The 15,344-nt window shown below is 36.7% G+C and overlaps 1 protein-coding gene across 2 annotated transcripts in view; it reads right to left on the reverse strand.

The window, feature by feature from the left end:
* Positions 1-15,344, reverse strand: part of ARHGAP27 (Rho GTPase activating protein 27) — a 59,627-nt gene that overhangs the window by 15,178 nt on the left and 29,105 nt on the right. The window lies entirely within an intron of this gene.

A 15,344-nucleotide genomic window follows, 5' to 3' on the forward strand; every position in this document is an offset into this window, starting at 1 on the left:
GACAACAATTATTTTGAGATGTAATGCTGCTTCTTGCAATGGCCTGACTTTTTATACTAATAAGCAAACAATTCATTAAGCACGTCCACTCCAATGTTTTTGCTATCTTACTCAAAAGTAAATCAAGCCAGCAATGTACCTCTTCTCAGATCTGTCACTGTTCCTTTTGATGACTCATTACATTTTTATTAGTATGCTTCTAACATTTCAAAAATAGAGTAATATTTACAACTTATCTCTTCCAGCTTCTTATTTTTACCATGACAATTGTCCTTGGTTTGGATGATATTTAAATTGATAGTTAACATTTTCTATAACGTCAGAGTATTTTCCATCCAACCCTTCTGTTCTCACCTTTATACTTGTGTCTTTTAACAGTACCTAGGTGTGCAGAACTTATCAATGAACAAGCATATTGTTTTGCCAAAGATGCAATGTTTTCTCACCTGCTGTCTTCAACTCTATTAAACAATCAAACTGATTTACTGATAAACTCCAGTAAATATTAGTTATATATTAAGCATATTATAGATCTATAGCAAAGAAAAAGTTTGAAATCCAAAATAAAAGTTGAACAAAAAATATTTTCTCTGGATTCTGCTTTTTAACTCTGATCTTCAGTTTTCCCTTTCAAATTATCTTAACTCAATTTGATGCTATAATTGGAATTTCTATTGTTCTATCTTGCAAATGTATCTACTAAGTGTATACTTCTACATCAACTGCAGTGTTATGGCAACCTTGTCAAATCCAGTTCTTAGATACACTGAACTTCTGTTCCCATAATTGACAACCTATTATGTAAGAGAGATACAGAAGATAAAATAGAAATTTAGATAATTTTCCTGGTCAGAAATGAGAAAGCACTTAATTGGCTACATGAAGAAGTCTTTTTCCCCCCCAACCTTTTCCTTTCAATATTTTTCTGCCATTTAGACTATGACATGAAAAATAAATCACACTGCCCAGATGAGGTTTAACTGAAATCACAGTTAAACTTTTGGTCTGGATTAGAATGAAGACCAAAGAAACAAAATGACCAGATTCAAGCCCCTGGAATTTAATTTAGTGAGAATTAATCTGATGATTACCAACTTCTAATGTGATTAAAATCATTGAGGGCTATTTTTACAGCCCCCAATGTACAGCCCCAGCTTACAATCTTGAATAGTCTTCCTCAGCCGAATATATTCTTGATTTGGTGGACACTTCTCCTAGCTATCTTTACTCAGTATGGCAATTTGTACTACTGGCAGAGAATGAGGAAAACTGTAATCTAGCAATTTACAGAATACCGAGTAGAAGGAATCTATAGAAATAAAGATTTTCAAGAAAAAGAAAGCTGTGAATCAAGATTAACAAAGATAGCCATGAAGTCATGAATATTAGAGAATTAAGGTTTAGAAATGTTTGATATGGACATTGGGCAGAGAAAATGATTCTGCTATATATTGGTACACAGAGTAGACACACAAATTACTTTCAACATCAATAAGCAAGCCAACAAACTCTGAACTATCTTTGAACTGGGGAAGTTGCTGATTTATTCTTGGGCATGTAAGTACTGAGGACAGGAGGTAAAAACAGATCCAAGTTGTTCAACAATTCAGTGGTACCAAGATAGGGTTGCCTGCCAAAGAAAAATCTATCACACTGAAGCAGAATGCTCAACTCCATAGCTTATCAGATCTTCATGAGTTACAAGGAAGGGAACATAGAAACATTTCCCCAGATATAATATCTACTACTTCTATGAAAATCTGTCAGAGAGGATCTCATTCCAAAGGTGGACATGGACAGAAGAGGATATACCACAAATAATGTAACTGTTGCATTTGTTTGAGATGTGCAGACATTTACATTTATCCCTGCCTATGTACTGCATGAAAAGCCAGTTTAGTGCAGTGGTTAAGGCATCAGGCTAGAAACTGAGAAACCATGAGTCTGAGGCACAAAGCTAACCGAGTGACCAATTCATTCAAAAATAGGCTGGATTTGCACAAATCTGTGGTAGACTAGAATGGCATAGTTTGTAGTGCAACTTGCTGTGGCAGGTCAATCATCATTTTAGCATGAAATATTCAGTAGCATCTTTTCCCCAAATGTTATTTGCTATATGCTGCCTGCTGCTTTTTTTCCTCCAATTTTAGAGGATAGTTTTTCTTCCTGGTCAGAAAGAGCAAGTTAAGGCAGAAAGAGAGTATGTTCAAAACATTATGGATATTTGGCAACCTAACTGCTGATAATAATAAAATAAATAAAATAATAAAATGGGTTATGTGTTTTCAGCCACAGAGTGGGTGAGGCAATATTTAGAACCTCTCCTGCTTAAATCCAGTCTAGATCAGCTGTAATCTGCTGAGGGGTTCATGTTTTATAAGTGTTTTTTTGCAAATCTCTAGAGACTTGATCATGTGGTTTAAGTAGGAATTCCTACATTCTAATTTCATTCTTTTCTCTCCTTTTCTTTCTGTACATGCTCACAGCCAGTATTTCTCTCCCTTAGAATTACCATTAAAAGCTGGGTTCTAGAGAAAAAAAAATACACACAGAAAGGCATGAAGACCCCATATTTTACACAGGAGAGACAGTAGACTTGTGATTGTTATGTATAACTGTTTAACAGTGCCCCCTTGAGTTCATTTTTCTTCATTTGCACAGAATGACAGCCCAAAATAACTAACCTGCTTCTTCTCTTACTTCCTGTAAAGATAATTAGCCTCTTAAACTATTCCTTCTCCTTTACCTTTTGCATGCCAATTTTCTCCTTTTTGTCAATATTCTTTAAGAACAGAATGCAATGATCAGGTAAGGGAGCACATAAACTGCCACCTTCTACATGTTTTAAACTAATAATCTTTAACCTATGGTCACTCTAACTAGTAATCATAGAGCTTAGTTCAAAACATCTGAAGGACATCAGGGGTTGCCTATCTTGTTCCACCAATTTCTATTTTGGTTTATTGGTTTCAAGTAGTTCTGACAATAAGAACAAATCATAGTACATTCTAATTTGCACATTTTAGAAAGACAGAGTTAAGAATAGTCATTCCTATCTGCCCACCTTCTGGATTTAGCAAAGACAAGAAACTGTGAAACTATAACATCGAAGCGATGTTAGCCCTTCGAGATACTCCAGAGAGGAAACCAAAACTATGAGCACTAAAGCTATCTTGATTGTAAGGTTATGGTAACAGACTCTTGCAAACCTGAAAACCCTCTCACACCACTTTTTCTTTCCAGATAATTCTGGGACAGGAGAGATGCTTATTCCAACTCCATTCCTCTATTTTTCAGGCAATTACCTAGGCTGTGGCTCTTCCTCCTGTCTCCCACCGTTATTTTCACAGCCCATCACATGAGATCACCAATTTGTATGTTGTTCATCTATTCACAGTGCTTATGAGCTACTGTATTTCCAAAGACTCCAGGAGATCAAAGAAAAAGCTTATTTACACAGTGCATAATTAATCTAAGAACTTTACTGCCAACAAGATGTAATGAGAGCCATTTATTAGATTAATTTAAGAAGCAAAAATACCTCTTTAATATTATCGCAATGAAAATAGGGAACCAAAATATTACAAGGCAGCATGTAAATTCATCAACATTGTAATCATTATGTGGCATATTTAGTTGTAGTTAAGATCCCCGCCCCCCACCCCCCATCCGTTTTTTACAGAGCACTGCTTTTGTTACAACTATCTCACAAGCAGAAATTCAGCGTGTAGACAATGAAGATTCAGTGATAGATAGAAATTGAGTAAACAGGTTAGTACAGGGCAGAAGAACTTTCTTAGAGCCCACTCTTGCAAGTTTTTGCTACACTCTTGCATTTTGAAAGCAGTATGTTATTTCTTCACTAAGAATTGGCTTGAATGTATCCATCCATTTCTGGCCCAACCTCTCAATAGGTCCTGGACAGTCTTCAAGCAAAGCTTAGCAGTCTTTTGACTTAAAGGGCAATATTCTACCCTTCCCATTGCCATACCTCAGATGAGTCTGATGTCCGGGGTGATTTATGCCAGGAAAGTGAGCTAGGAATCCAGTCTCCCATTGCTAATACAACTCAAGAAGATCCGTCTAAAGCTTAGAAGCAGTGCCTTCACCGAAGGAAAATGGCAGAGTGGGGGGGGGGAATTGCTTTCTCAACCACAGGCCAATCAAAAGACAGAAAGCAACACAACATAAAGTGCAAAACAAGAACTCAGCCTCTGCCTTTCACATGCTTCCTGTTGGGGTTTGTGGGATAAAATGGTTACTGTTGTAATGAGTTATATCTAATGTTCTTTTCTAGCATTTTGTGGCAGCTCACTAAAATCCCTTCCTCTTTCTCTACACTAATAGGAATAAAAGAAAAGCTTACCTATGTGTCAGAACAGCAAAAACTCAACTTTTTTTTTTTAAATGAGGGAGCCCTTTGCCTAAATTTTAATTGAATGAAGGTAGGTTACAATTATTCATTGAACCAGACAATTCAAGTTTATAGTAGGCTTTGAGATTATTTTTTTACTTCCAAAAGCCAGAAAGGAAAATTATTTTGCAGGATAAAAAGAGGGGCAAGCCAGAGGACTAAGAGACAATTATGGATAGTATATGTCTTAAGACCCAGTACTGATAGAAACGTGTCTTATTTAAATCCCAGATATTTAGTCTGATTGCTCTTTGCTGTTCCATTGGGTGTTATCACCATGCTTAGATTGAAAATGCTCTTTGGAGTCTTCAGAAAGTAGGTTGTAGATGCCTATAAACCTGGTTAGGAATTTTAAAAAAATACCAAACAACTAGACACCAATCATTCCACAAGTGGAGGAGATTTCCAACAACTGCCAACCTACTTAGGACAGGCTATCCCAACAAGTTCAGCTCAAGAGTAGAGTGCAAAACGCTGAAAGAAGTCTCCAAGGTCCCAAAAATTTCATTACATATATAGGTAAATTTCAACACTATTGCTGCGAAGGTGAATGATCGTACCAATAGAGAGAGCTGCACAAATTAAATCCAAAGATATGCCAGGAGGAAACCTTTGTCATCCAGAAAGAATATCAGAGTAAGTCTAAAGTTTGCTCATGAAAATCTAGACAAAGACTTCTGGAACAATATAATCTGGATAAATAAGGCAAAAATAATTGTTTGGTCACAGTACCAGAAGACATAATTTTTTTGGGGGGGGGAATCTAAAAACTACATTTCTTCATTTAAAATGCTGATGGTATTGGCCTAGAAACCAAGAGACTGGGAATGCTTAGGCCTCCTTTAGGTATGAAAGCTGGCTGGGTGACTGGCCCAGTCACAGGGCTGTTGTTGTGGGGAAAAATAAGAGGCAAGAGCATTGGGCATGAGTTTTATATATAGGCAAAGCCTGGATACAGGCTTTGACTTGGCCTTTTGAAACCCTCCATTTCTTGCTTTTCAGCCATTTTTGATGGATTTACTATAATGCTTAGGGATATTGTCACATTGCAAGGTCCATGTTTGGTTGAGTTTCAATCTTCTGACCCTGATGTGAGGATCGTGCATTATTCTGAAGTGCCCTGGGGTACTATGAAGAATTCACAGTGCTTTCTATGATTGGGACCTGCCCTGATGCAGCAAAAAAGCAACCCCAAACCATAATTTTCCCACCACCTTGGCTTTACTATTTGCATCAGGTTCTTCTGGTGAAATTGATATCAAAAGCAGAATAAAATAACCATAATTTTACTAGAGACTGTTATAAAAATGTCTAATAGCAGAACACAAGGACAGTAATGATGGTGATACATTGTCAAAGGGAATGAAAACCCCCCCACATAAATGCTTTAACAAAAAAGTGAAAGAAATTAAAAGAAAAAAATATGCTTCATGTTCCTGTTTTATGATCTGATTCTCATTCAGTGTCTATCATCAATTTTCCCAACCTATTTCTTTTATATGTCCCTTATTTCTGTTCTCAATCAATTCAAATCATCCATTTTTCCTCCTAGCAAGCCATATATTGTATCATCCTTTGCTTTTTAATGTTTCTTTAACTTGTCCATTTATTTCCCTTCTTCAGTCAGCATGCTATCAAAACACAAATTGTCCCACTTTTTTGCCACTACAAAAAGGAAGTCCTCACTTAAAGATGCTAATTGGGACCAGAATTTCCATTGCTAGGTGAGTCATAAAGTGTCACATCATATGACTGTGCCACATAGTGACAGAAAATTACTTAACAGCACTTAGAAGTGTCAGAATCACAACAATTCATTAAGCGAGGATATCACATGGTTGCCATTTACAAACTCTTGGTGGGTTCCCTATTGCCTTTGCTCATAGGAGGCCAATAAAGAAAGTTTTAAATGGCAATCATGTAACCCCAATACACTGTGATGTCATAATTGCAAACCAGGCTTCACACCCAAGTACTACTCGTTCAATGCCATTTAAATTTCAAATGGTTGCTGAACAAGAGGGTTGTTAAGGACCATCTATGTTCCTTTACTCTTAATCGTTTTAGGCAAATTACATTACATCACTTTGCATTTTGAGAAATGGTTATGGATAATGGCAAATTGTCTTACACCAACCATATCATGCAAGTTCCCACAGCACACAAACAAACTGTCATTGCTAGCTAAGAAAGGGCAAGGGCTACTGTCTTATTTTAACAAATGTGTGAGAGGCAAACCCTTGGCTTAATTGCCTCCTTTAAGCATTAGGGAGTACCGTATGTAGTGTTGTATACAAACTAGACTATTATATTTGCTTAATAAATGAACATTTAACATTTCTGGCTTTGCATACTATGCAGCAATTAAATGTAGAAGTACCGAGAGGAAAACATCAAGAATTAGAATTATTCCTAGGTAAACATGTAAGAAGGCTTTGAACAGACTCTCCCCATAGGAAGCTTCAGTAAGCTTTGCTCGGATCAGCTTACAATGCAGATATAAACTGCAATGTGGAAAGTTTCACACTTTTATCATTCTATTCCGGCATAAATAAAGTTCTTGCTAGCAAGATTGTCAGACATGGCCAATTACCCTATTGGATACTATCAAGTTTCTATCTTACCTGCTCTGACACAAACTACTGGACAACTAAAAGTTTGTAAAGGATTTACCATACTTGCCAAAACTGAGATTGCGTGTAATTAAGCCCTTTTAAGTATTATGTGAGAAATCTAAAAAATCCTGGAACATCTTACCAGGAATGCTATGTTACACAGAGCATTAGGTGCAGTGTAGCACCTACCCCCAGATTCCCTTTCAGTCAGAGGAAAGTAACCTTGGTTCACACCTCTTTCCTTTCTCCCTCCCTGTTCAGCCTCTTATTCCAAACATTCAGCAAAGTATTTAACATTCCGACTTTTACTTACCTAAGGCGTAAAGATAAGTCACCAAAGGCTGCTCGCTCCTGACTATCTCACTCAGTTGGCTTTTTTTTCCCTAACCAACAGCTCCACCCTGCCCTTGAGCTTTCTTATCCCCCACCTCTTGGGACAGGTGAAGCAAATCGATCATTTGCATAAGGGAAGAAACTCAGTGAGGCCTCCTTTGCTTAACCCTTTCAGCACTCATGCTCCATCAGCTCCGGGTTCTTTTGCTAATGAATCATTTCTGTAAATTGTAGCTAGGAGACTACTAAAGGAAAAGAGGATATGGTTGGCTTTGGGGAGAGAAAAAGCAGAATGTGAGGCTCTAGCACAATGCCCTCATATGCCACCAATCCAGAAAATATCGTATTAGGAGAATAGAAATGTCAAACTTAAAACTGTTGCCAGACAGGCATGATCCCCAGAAATGTTCAGTTACATTACAAACTAAAGACTAGTTGAAATAATACTTAGAAGAAAATGTGTTTGCAAAAAAGATCTACTTTTTTTAATTTCGGGCTATTGAATCTGGGCTTCAGAAATACCAAATGACCAGAGAAGAGGGGAAATGGGGGAAAAACCCTAACTTTGCTATCATCTGATGGCCATATGGATTTTGGCAGGCCAGATCTGATACGGGTAGTTCTTGACTTACAAACACAATTGAGCCCAAAATTTCTGTTGCTAAGCGAAATTGTTAAGTGAGTTTTGCTCCATTTTACAACCTTTCTTGCCACAGTTGTTAAGTGAATCACTCCATTTGTTAAGTTAGTAACACAGTTGTTAAGTGAACCTGACTGCCCCACTGACTTTCCTTGTCAGAAGGTCCCAAAAGGTGGTTACATGACTCAGGGACACTGCATCCGTCATAAATATGAGCCAGTTGCCAAGTGTTCAAATTCTGATCACGTGACCACGAGGAGGCTATAATGATTGTGAGTATGGAAAACTGTTATAAGTCTTTTTTTTAGTGCTGTTGTAACTTCAAATGGTCACTAAACAAACTGTTGTAAGTTAAGGACAATTTGTTATGGTAGATAGTAGTTTGTTTGTTTGCTTATGGCTTAGTATTGCTTATTGTGCAAATGGAACCACAGTACTGTAGTTTGTGAATATAGTCTTATGGTTTAGTTTGTTGCCTTAGCAAAGTATAGCTTGTTCAATAAACAAATTATGGTTTCATGTGGTATGAACATTACATTTTTCTTCTCTTTCTGAGAAAACATGGTTACTACTTATGGCAACATTTTGAAAGGGTTTACAAATAGCAGCTTGCCTACCTGACAAAAGTTTGCATTTACAAATGTTCATAGCAACTTTGTTTGCCATATTATGTTATTTTGCACATCTATAAGTCTTCTTTTGAGGTTGTAAGATCCATAAGAACAAAGCATTCCCATACTGGCTCAGGTCAGTCATTCTCCACTTTCTATCTTCTACTCACTGTAGTCTCCCAGTTGTTTAAGGGAGTATACCAATGGTGGGTTGCTACCGGTTGGGCCTTGGATTGGGCGAACTGGTAGTGGCGGTGGTAGGAGGCTCCGCCCACTTACCTGGATGTCTCTGCGCATGTGCAGAAGTGTTGCGCACACGCCAGCGTGTGAGCACCCACAAGCAAACCGGTAGTAACTGGATTTGAAACCCACTACTGGAGTGTATAATAAACAGGAGTGCATTCTCATAAAAGTAGTTGCCATTATTCCTAAATTTTAATAATAATTGATAGGCCCTCTCAAATCAAGGTTGCTATGATTATTTTAGGGGGAAAATCAACACCATTCCTCCTTTATAGTTTGTGTCTATTATTGTTAAGATATCTGCCAATAATTATTTTTATAGGTTTATTAAATTACACATAGACTTACTATATAAAACTGCATATAGTTCTAATTATGAATGACTTTTTGGTATAATTACAAAATGAAATATAAACCATCTTTAATTAAAAATTCTTAAAACATCCTTGTGCTCTGCTTATCTTTCAGCCAATGCTTTTTCCTGTACTTTTTCAATACCACTGGACCAAATAAATATGTATTTTATTTTCCTAAGTTAAAGAAACAACAACCTTGTAGCTAGCAACAAAAGTTGAACTGTTTTCCACCATTTTATATTCCAATGACAAAGGAGATAGTAAAGCTATCGTAAGGTCCATGTTAAAAAAAATTGTATTTTTCCAATATCATTAAAGTCTTTCAACAGCAATGAACAATTAAAAAGGACATTGACACTACACAAGTTAATATGTACTAGTATAATTACAACCCTGGAAATCTAGATAGTTGTTTATAATGCAATTTAACTTATAAATTGCATTATAACTTATTTTATAGTCTGATGCTTTCCTGAAATAGACTTTAAAATAATTGTATATAATAAAAAGAGCTGAGTTCAAATTCCAAGTCCTCTTCCATTATTTTTTTTTTCACAAGAGCTTGTTGAATTTAATATAAGAGTGTTGCACATTGAATAGGTTCTTTTTACTTTAAATAATGTTTGTGTATTTATGTATGCACACACGTGTTTACTTGTTGGAGTAACACAGAGCCATGGAAACTCCCATGCATCAGGGATGCCATGCTACATTTCAAAGAATGTGCATGTGTCTTGTTTCTCTTCTCCTTTATTTTTACCAATTGTAAAGCAACTCTTTATGTTTTTGCAGTCTTCTACTAGTGAACGTGCATTCTCAAAACCATTTTTCATAAACATTTTATAGATCTATGTAACCTTGGAATTCTTGTTCTTGATTTGTCTGGATGTGAAATAGTATGTTGGAAAGATCTCGGAACTAGGAAACAGGACCAAGTGACAGCTGCCTAAGGAACAGTCAGATGGGACACTGCACAGCCCACAACTAGATAGTGGGTGTCAGATATAAATGCCTTATTCTCCAATGTGTAAATAGTGTACAGACAGGGTATCAGGGGTTAACTTATTCTTCACTTCTTAATGTATTCATAATTCACCACTCCCACATATAGCTCCACCCATTGCATATATAAGGAGCTACCTACACCATTTCCCTTGCTTCTATCTGTGAATATTCAGTGAATATAGAATGCCTAATGTAAATAAAAGAATATATAGTTAAATCTTTAACTCTTGTTGATCTTATTGAGTCTGATCCTGAAAATATTGCAACAAACTGGTAGCAGAGGATGGTTAATTGACTCAATAAAAGGCTTTAAAATGTCTAAGAAAGATAGGCCCAACACCAGGGCCTACAGCAAAGAAATGGAAACGGAACAAGAAATAATCAACGAATCCACGAATGCAATTTCGAGAGAATCCGAAGAATACACCACTGAAGACGAAGAAATAATTGATGACCAGGAGGAAATCGAAATAGAAAATAACGAACTCAGGTCAGAGATATTAAAACTATTGAAAAGCCAGAAGAATGATGAAAGCCTCATCGCGGACCTCCAAGATATGCTAAAGAACAGCGGAGCAGCGAGAGAGAAAAACATCACCAATGAAAAACCCAAAGATCCAAAAATAGTGAGTAATATGACTGCGGAGAAAATCATTACAAAGAAGAAAAACGATGATCCCGCGCAAAAATTTGAATGGCGGCCATCTTGGTTTCAACCGGCCTCCAAGATGAACGAAGCAGAGCCAATCAGCAAGCTCAATTCAAAATTTCTGGCGCGAAAAATATTATCGGACAACGAAAACGAAAAGGAAGATTCAAACACCTCAGAAGAATCAGAACCAGAAAGCGAGGAAGATCCAACAAAACACCAAATAAAATCAGCGATGAAAACGCTCTTTGCTGCATTTGGGCCAAAACTGAAAATTACTAAAAAGACACCAAAAAAGCGAACGAGCAAGCCAATGCCTCAAGACCTGCCCGCTCCCATCCTGACTACTAGAGCGCTGACGCCGGAACCCAGAGAACCCTGCCGATACCGCCCCACGCCGCAGACCGAAGCAAGCACCAACGCTTTCAATAGAAGAGGAAGAACAGCCACCGTCGCCAGAACCCCCAAAGTCGAACCAGAGACCGACTCATCTGAAGAAGAGCAGAGCGAGCAAGCCGCAGTGAGGAGAACCTTCCACGACGACGCCGAAGAAGAAATGAGCATCGCGCATGCGCGAAACTACGCTGACGATCCGGGAAGACATGAACAGGAGAGAAGATCATGCAGACTCGTAGCGAGCATCCCCACGCCGTTTTGCAATTTTCTGCATTTACGAGACCACGGACTACCTCAGGTTGTAAGTAATGGACCCAATAATGTCGGAAATTTACCCAGTGACTTCCCAAAACTAAGGGTTGATGGCATTAATTTACAAGAATGGTATCAACAGCTCCAGGTTGTCTTTATGAAGGAAAACTTATTGTTTTTTATCACTAATCCCCCAAAAAGACCTTGGACACTAAAAATAGATTGTTTACACCATAGAGCTTTTTTCTTAATAATATCTAGTGTGTCTCCTGCAATGTATCACAGCATTAAGCCAAATTTGACTGTTTCAGAAATTATTCAATGCATGTTTAATTTGTTTCACAGTGACAGTGTAGCCACCACCACAAGGATATCTAAAGACTTCTTTTCATCTAGGATAAAACCAGGGGTTTCCATAAGTGAACATTTAATATCTTTGAACAAAATAAGAGCTGAACTGCATTTGAGGGGGGAGGTGATTTCAGACCAAACAATGAAAAGTGTCATTATCAACTCACTTGACCCATCATGGGACAATTTTATGTCACATTTAGACACAATCAATCTAGGGTATTTATCCATAGAAAGCCTATCTAACAAATTGATAACAGAAGATAATTCTAGAAGAAATCGTTCTAACAATCACACAGAACATAAACCATATAGGAAAGTAGCTTTCCAAGAAAAATATAGTGGAACATTTAAATGTCATAATTGTGGATCCAGGGAACACAATAGAAGAGATTGCCCAAAATTCTTAAAAGAAAGATATAGATCAGAATACAGAAACAAATACGATTATAGACAGCCTTCCATAGAAAGGCATAGATATAGGAGCCCACCAAATCACAGAGAGAATAGAGGGGGCAGAGACAATTCAAAGGATAGAAAGTCTGGTTCACTGAATGGATTAAATAAACAAGACAACACTAACACACAACAAAGTGAGAACAATAATTGGCTTATTGATTCTGGAGCAACTAATCACACCACTAATAACAAAAGTATATTGTCTTCGTTTGCAGAAGATAAATTTGTAATTAAGGTAGCTAACCAAGAAAAGGTTCAAGTATTAGGTAGAGGAAATGTAACCTTGCCTGGTTTAGGAAAAATAGAGGGGGTATTACTAATACCTGAAATACCTCATAACATATTAAGTGCCATAAAACTAAGCAGAGATTCTGACATTAACATTGTCTTTTCAAAAGGAAAGGCAACTTTGGAAAAGAATAAAATAAATGTAGGCACTGTGGTGACTAAAGGAGGACTACCTTACCTAATAACAAAAGAAAAGTGGTTACATAACATTGATTCAAATATGGAAGACTGTATTGAAATAGATGATGAGAATGTTAGCAACAGTGACAATGATGAATGTAAAATATCTCATGACCACACAGATGCACACAACGATAAGAAGCCAAAGATAGGTAAACCAATTCATGATGAGTGTGCTCACATATTGCATAGGAAGTTAGGACATGCCAGTTTTCCTGTAGTGCAAAAAATGACTGAACACGCAGAAGGTGTTAAAATAAAGAATTGTGAAAATTATCTGGAATGCTCAGTATGTAAATCTACAAAACTAAAAACTAGTCCCAGGCCAAGAAAATCTACCAGATCAACTAACAAAATTTTTGATTTAGTACACATGGACTTAGTTGGTCCATTAACTCCATCAATCACTTATAGGAAACGTTACTTCCTGACAATAGTGGACGATTATAGCCGCTATGGATTTGTTTACACATTAAAACACAAAGATGAAACATTTCAAAAATTTAAAGAATTTTACAAACGCATAGAAACACAACACAACATCAAAATAAAACAAATTATGACAGACAGAGGATGCGAATTCATGTCTAAAGAATTCTCACAATGGTTAAAAGACAAAGGAATGTTACATTACACATCTAGTCCATTTTCTCCGTTCCAAAACGGGATTGCAGAGAGAAAAAATTCCACATTACAAACCATGATTAGATGCACATTGGAAGATGCTGGCTTAAGCAAACAATTCTGGTCAGAAGCCTTACATTATTCAAATTACACACAAAATAGAACATGGTCCAGCATTATAAATAAGACACCATATGAAGTGATGTATGATAGAAAACCAAAATTAGCACACATGCATATATTTGGAGTCACAGCAGACGTACACATACCTAAACAATTAAGAAGAAAGGGAGAAAATGTGTCCAGGAGACTCAGATTTATGGGATATGAGACTGGCACTAAAGGATACAGATTCATTGATAGTAACAACAAATTTATAGTCTCCAGAACAGCTGTGTTCCATGAACAAGCTAACTGGTCTAAATTACATCTTAATGAGATATTCCCAAATAAACATGAAGATACAAAATCTCATGAGAAAGGGACTATAGAAAAACAAAATATCAACAAATATAAAAACAAAACCAAAACTTGGACAAATAGCCAACTCAAAATAAAGACAGATACACTAACAAAAAAGGAAGCAAGATATTTGCATGATAACGATAGTAAACCCGAGAAAATCATTAGAAACACCAGAAATCAAATGCCAAATAAATACAAGGATTATGTAATGCACATGAATGGTGAACCAACAACACCCAATACATACGAGGAAGTGTTAAAACTTCCTCACGAAGAAAAAGAAAAATGGGAATTAGCAATGAAGAAAGAGATGGAAAGTTTACAAGGACTAAATGTATTTACACCTGCATCTGCACCTAAAGATAAGACAATTATTGGTACCAGATGGATATATAAAATTAAGAATTTAGAGGGAGGAAATACTCTATACAAAGCTAGATTGGTTGCACAGGGTTATGCACAGAAATATCCAGAGGACTATACTGACACGTATTCCCCCACTGTAAGAACAGAGAGTGTCAAAACAGCTCTAGTGGTAGCTTCAGCACTCAATCTAGATGTATTCCAATATGACATACAGACTGCGTACCTACACGCAAAATTAGATAAAGAAATATACGTGAGAGCACCTCATAGTCCATACACAAACAAAAATGAGACTTGGTTGTTAAACAAGAGTTTATACGGGCTAAAACAATCTGGTAAACGGTGGTATGATTGTTTAGTAAAAGTACTTAAGACCATGGACTTCAACGCTACCACTGCTGATAATTGTTTCTTTGTCAAGAGGGGTGATGATTACATTGAATTTGTATTGATTTATGTGGATGACATTTTATACATAGGAAAACATAAAGAAAGAAGAGAAACTTTTGTAACTAAACTAAATGAACATTTCTCATTGAAATCTTTAGGCAAGGTAAACAAATACCTTGGTGTCCAAATTAATAAGACAAAAAGGGGATTCAAACTTACCCAGAGAGATAAGATCATAGATCTTTTAAATAAATGCAACTTAAACAATGCCAAACCTTGTGATACCCCTATGCAAACTGACTTTCTAAGGAATTCTGATGAATCTTCTCCCGAGTTCAAGGACAATACATTCTATAGATCAATCATAGGTTCACTCCTTTACATATCTAATTGGACTAGACCGGACATCGCTTTACCACTCAATTTATTATCTAGGCATGTCAGCAAACCAACAATGTACCACTGGGAAGCTGTTAAAAGAATTTTAAGATATTTAAAAAGTACACTAGACTTTTGTTTAATGTTAGAACCTAATGATATTAAAGAACCAAAGCTTACGTGTTATGCAGATGCAGATTGGGCTGGAGACACCTCATGCAGAAAAAGCACATCCGGTTATGTATTCCTCTTAAATGACTGTCCAGTTTACTGGTACACTGGTAAACAAGAACTAGTGGCTACTTCAACAACAGAAGCGGAATATGTTT

Source organism: Pantherophis guttatus, chromosome 4 (assembly GCF_059756535.1).
Source record: "Pantherophis guttatus breed Tessera chromosome 4, ASM5975653v1, whole genome shotgun sequence".
NCBI lineage: Eukaryota > Metazoa > Chordata > Lepidosauria > Squamata > Colubridae > Pantherophis > Pantherophis guttatus.